The 6,000-nt window shown below is 34.4% G+C and overlaps 1 long non-coding RNA gene across 1 annotated transcript in view; it reads right to left on the reverse strand.

The window, feature by feature from the left end:
• LOC137625559 (uncharacterized) overlaps nt 1–3,747 on the reverse strand; it is a 236,021-nt gene extending 232,274 nt beyond the window's left edge. The window contains exon 1 of the long non-coding RNA XR_011040862.1: nt 3,286–3,747. This is a non-coding gene — a long non-coding RNA (uncharacterized lncRNA). The remainder of the gene's footprint in view (nt 1–3,285) is intronic.
• Nucleotides 3,748–6,000: the final 2,253 nt, after the last annotated feature.

Consider the following 6,000-nt stretch of genomic DNA (forward strand, 5'->3'; position numbering starts at 1 on the left):
AACCGAACATTTTCTACATCCGAAGTTGGTTCTGGAACGGATTAAATTCGTATGTAGAGGTTCCACTGTATATAACTACCAGGTAAGTCAGATGTTTAAAACTATCAGATAAGATCCAAGAAAGTAGACTGAGGTGGTATGGTCATGTCATGAGAAGAGATGAACAGTATATTGGGAGGAGAGTGATGGAAATGGAGGTACAGGGAACGAAAAGGAGAGGGAGACCAAAGCGAAGGTGGATGGACTGTATCAAGGATGACCTTCGATGAAAGGGATTAACTGGTGATGAAGTGTGGGACAGAGGTAGATGGAGAGCGCTCGCCAGAAACATCGACCCCATATAAAGGTGGGAAAAGATGCAGACAAAGAAGAAGATATACAGTATAGCCTATACATATACAGTATATACAGTATATATATATATATATATATATATATATATATATATATATATATATATATATAATATACATATATACATATATATATATATATATATATATATATATATATATATGGATAAATATCAACACAACATCGTGTTCAAATAGAAATAAATTTCTACCTCATACTTGGGATACTTAGGAGAAGCTTAATTACAAGAGTGGTATACTCAAGATTTCCAAAATGATGCAATATTGTATTTGAGATCAAGAAGTGATACAGTACAGTACAGTATATATCTATTGTATACCTATAGCTACTTATATATCCAGTAAAGAAATAAAATAAATAAATAAAATCTATATATATATATATATAATATATATATAAATTTATATACATATTATATATATAATATATATATATATATATATATATATATATATATATATATATATATATATATATATATATATATCGCTTCCTGATCTCGCATACGATGATTATACATTACTGATTCAAACAAATAAGTTGCAGATTGCAAAAAATAAAAATAAATTTCCAACAGTGCTTAAATTCTCAACCATATCTTCGTGTGTGTCAGAGGCATAGCTAAAAGTTTAGGACCTTGGGCTGCTGTGTTAGTAAAGAGGGTCCCTACCCTTTACCTTGGTGAGTTGGTAATTTTAAAAGTAAATTTGCATAACCTACTTCCCTTTTCTGATCCTACTTTGAAGGCTTAAGGGGCATTTTCAAAAAAGTTCCCCCCCACCCTTTAACTATGCAATAATGTGTGTGTGTGTGTGTGTGTGTGTGTGTGTGTGTGTGTGTGTAAAGAAAACCAAAGAAAAATGGGTTCAGACAAATTTCATATTGTAAATATTATAAACATTGGCAGATTACCATCCAGCTTTGTTTTGCGTTTGTTAGATGGGAGGAAAATAAATGTTTCAATACCGCAAACTTCAGTAATCTAACTACACAACAGTCTTAGCTTATTCAATTTTGTTTATTTAGCATTTTCAATCATTTCCTTATCATTACCTTAACTATCATTGTGGGAGTATGTAGTTGGTTGAGACAGGCATAAACATTCTTATTACTTGTCAAACAAATTTTTTTCATGGGAAAAACTTAGTTTCTTTGTCTGAAATAGATACTAAGAAGAGAGTTTTACGATTTACGAAATAATATGATTCAATGTTACCTTGCCAGGGGTGAAGTCGGTTGGGAAGCAAACTCAGCGTACAGTGTTAGTCTTAGGGTAAGCCAAGTTTGTAATAGGTAAGGATAAGGGTCCTAGGTGAGGTTAGGTGGCAAACGTCAAGTTAGTTGGTGGTGTTGCGTTTGCTTCCCTTTTAAAATATTATTTTCCCTGTCATAATCTTTGAAATTTTACACCTGGTCTATCATATTCAACTACAAAGGTTCATTATAGTTACCATTACTAATATTTTATTCATGAAAGACGGATTTGCATGAAATTTTGTTTATGAGTTCATAAACAGTTCCTTGTCAAAAAGATATCACAAAAATTGAGGATACTCATATAACCCATCCAACACTACAATAATACCATACATTCCTAAACTCTAAAAATCATGGAGGAAAATAATGGCAAACAGGATTTCTGAAGAGGGAATACATAAAAAAAAAAAAAAAGAGGTAATTTTTTATTGTATTACAGGGTGAGATTTCGAACAGAAAATATGTTTTCCTATAGTAAATAACGTGATTTAACCGAATTTGATGTTCATTTCAATCGGAAACAAACAGATCAACCAATTCGGCTAATTTTAAGTTGCACGGTGTCACTTCTCTTACGAATGTACTGCGAATGATAACATTAGCAACGTTACCAATAATACACAGTGTTACCAACATTGACGTATGGTACACAGTTACCAACGGCACGCTGACATTACTAACGATAGCAATGATAGATATTTCCATACGTATTTTAAATAATTTCTCCATATAAGTTTTACCCAATATATAAAAAGTACAAAAAGGGCACAGAACCTAACAAACCCACCTAACCTAGCCGAGTAGTATGACAGGTCACAAAATAACATTTGATCTACATCGGACGTTGGCAGCACTGGTTACTGTATTTTTTCATGACACAATCTTTGTAACGGCGCCTCCAAAGTTTATTCAGATATACTATTTTGTATTTTCCTCCGGTTATTATAATTTCAAGAAGGTAATGAATAGAAAAGAAAAGGCTTGTTTTACGTTTATACATCGGTTCCCCAGTATGTTTTCCCCACCCAAAACCCCGAGTTCCCACTGGGGGTCCCCCATTATCGGAGGATATAGATGTATATATATTTCTTAAACTATTCATTTGCGACGGGAATGAGTGTCATTTTCGAAGAGAGCGTATTTTTTCTATAAGAAAAGTAGTTGTTTACCTAGGTTACATCGCCCTGTAATACACTACAATGAAACCAAAAAAAATACTCGATGAATCCTAGCCTAACCTAATCAAACCCGGTAAGCCTCAGGTGCGCTATTGGAGGAATACTAGACCTTCCACTTAACCTGCTCTAGGTTCTGCTAAAACATAACCTATGTGCATATTTACATACCTAGATTATATAATATGAAATCACTCAAGTTTCTCTGAATCTACGCCAAGCCTATGGTTTATCATTTTCATGCCTCACCGTAGTTAGATCAATGGGAGGTGTTTACGGCATATCAATCACCTTCTACAAAATGGCTGTCAACTTCAAGTTAAAACCTCTATAAAACAACAGTACCCAGTTAAAATCTCTGGAATACACAATAATAATTACTTTTAGGTCCTTTATATTTCGATTATGACATTCTCTCCTCTCCTAATGTGTTGAAATCACATGGAAAATTAGCTGTAAAACATTTAAAAGCACCTACCTTATATGCGAATGTTTTCCAAGCATAGCCTAGGCACATCGAAACTTGGTTTGAAGTGTTCAGTCGTCTTGCCCTCAAAAAGAACTTCAAGTTATATAATAATATCTGCTCCAATATTCTAATAATAAATAAAATAACAGACAATCTGCACAAACAGAAAACCCATAACCACTGCAGGAGGAAATCACACTGTAGATTATGCTCTACCACTGGCCAACACAAATCACACACCATTCACCAATACACGAAACACATAGGTTAGCTTTCGAACATGCAAAGATGAACACTGAGACAAAGAGTCACAAGTCACGTGATAGGTCATTATTATTATTATTATTATTATTATTATTATTTGCCAAGCTACAACCCTAGTTGGAAAAGCAGGATGCTATCATAGATTAAGGGAGCTCCCTTAATCTATGATGCTATAAGCCCAGGGGCTCCAGCAGGGAAAATAGCCTAGTGAGGAATGGAAACTATGAAAAATAGAATATTTCAAGAACAGTAACATTAAAATAAACGTTTCCTATATAAACAACAAAACTTTAACAAAACAAGAGGAAGAGAAATAAGATAAAATAGTGTGCCCAAGTGTACCCTCAAGCAAGAGAACTCTCATCCAAGATAGTGGAAGACCATGGTACAGAGGCTATGGCACTACCCAAGACTAGAGAAAAAGGGCCACTGAACAACTGCAGTACAGTAGTTAACCTTTGTTGTCAGGTGTATGAGGACAAAGGAGAATATGTAAAGAATAGGCCAGACTATTCAGTGTATGTATAGGCAAAGGGGAAATGAACCGTAACCCGTGAGAAGGATCCAATTTAGTATTGTCTGGCCAGTCAAAGGACCCCAAAACTCTCTAGCGGTAGTATCTCAACGGGTGGCTGGTGCCATGGCCATCCTACTACCTCTAAAACGATAAATGAACTAAAAAAAAGGCAAGAACCTTACAACGTCTGAAATCTAAAATATTTAAAAGAAAGTTAAGAAAAAAAAACAGTACTCTCCATGAAGAATTAAACAATTAAACGCAAAGGTGTAAGAAGCAATTTCATCTTCGACATTGTTTCACTTCAATCGCGTGAAATGTAGCTCTTATAAAAGTTATATTTTTATTGTGATTATTACGCAAATGAAGATTATAGCATTATCAAGTTATATCTGACTGACATGGTAGACTACAGGGGATCATCAAAATGAAAAGTTGCCTGTCACTTACAACGAAACACATATTTAAAAAAATAACACAGTTTCCCTTTCTATGGCATACGAGATGTCATTTCACCAGTGTATCCTCAACTACATCGTAGGCCTACAGGAAATTACCGAATTCAATCTGTAGAACTTGTTGAGAAGTTACAGGATTTTTCTTCTTTCGTGAGTATAATACAGCAACAGATTAAGATGATCAGGATGAGGATTAGTACCATGCGACCCAGGGCCCCAGAAATATTCTTGACATATATATAAAATTCATCTCATCTTAGCTAGACTAGTTTTATAAGCGAAGGAAAATCATAATTATAGTACTACTGCTTTTGGACTTGAAAATGTCATAAAATCACATGAAGCCTAATTTAGTTATTTTATAACATCTGATAAACCAATTAATAAATATTCTTTAATCATATTTGTTCATTCATCCGAGATTGGAAGTTTGAAAGAAGGAAACAATATTTGACATTTAATGTTTATATTATAATTTCATCATCGGGAACTTCATTAAAAGGGGTTTGCACAGCCTAATCTCCAGTTTCTGGGCTTCTGCGCAGATGATGAGTTCGTTTAACAAGAGTATAATTGATACCCGATTTAATCATGCATAACGAAAGCAGTTTTTGTGATGTAACATATCTGAACTGTAATTTAACCATCTCTGAGATACATTAAAGTTTTATAGCACCACGCTAAATGCATTGCCTACTCTTTTTTTTTCTTGTTTGTAATCTATTGTTGACTAATTTTGTTTATTCTGTTTTCTGGGGATAAAGACACAATATGTGTTCTTACTGAGAAAAGACCTCATTACCGACGAAATCCGTGGAAAGGACGAATAATTTTCTCTATTTGGAAGAAGAGAAAAATGTAGTTTGGAATTTGCCTTGGGCATGGCTATTCATGAAACCAGACTTTGTAATACATGACATCTACACATGTGATCAGCACCCAGGACTAGGACTCCACTAAAATGAGCCCTGGGTGAGCAAGGTAATTTATAACTCCTGATATCTTTGTAGGTAGACATATGCACCTCCCATTGCCCTCATATTTAACTCTCAGAAACAGAAATGTTATGTCCCAGTGAAGTCCATCACAGCTTGGGCGATGCTTGAACTATGGACCATATTGTCCACCCATTGAGGAGACCTCTGAACTACGACCACCACAATGTGCTGTGGTGAAAAGCCGGACCATCTACCTCGCAATGTCTCCAGTAGTTTCACTTACTGTTGAGATTCGTGCTGGTGAAAATAAAAATGTAATGCCAAAAATAATATTCTTGCTGATAAGATCCTAAGATAGATAATAATAATAATGTAATATGGAGAAAACTGTTGGAGAAAAGTGTCGGTGAAAAACAAGCTATATGGAGTAACAATTATTCATATCTCAGGCTTGTGCCAAAAGCCAAATGACATCATAAGTGTCGTTAACAAAATATACCAAAAGAATAAAAGGTTATAACATAGTGAAATTAAATTAAAGTAATGA

Source organism: Palaemon carinicauda, chromosome 2, assembly GCF_036898095.1.
Source record: "Palaemon carinicauda isolate YSFRI2023 chromosome 2, ASM3689809v2, whole genome shotgun sequence".
In the NCBI taxonomy this organism is placed as follows: Eukaryota; Metazoa; Arthropoda; class Malacostraca; order Decapoda; family Palaemonidae; genus Palaemon; species Palaemon carinicauda.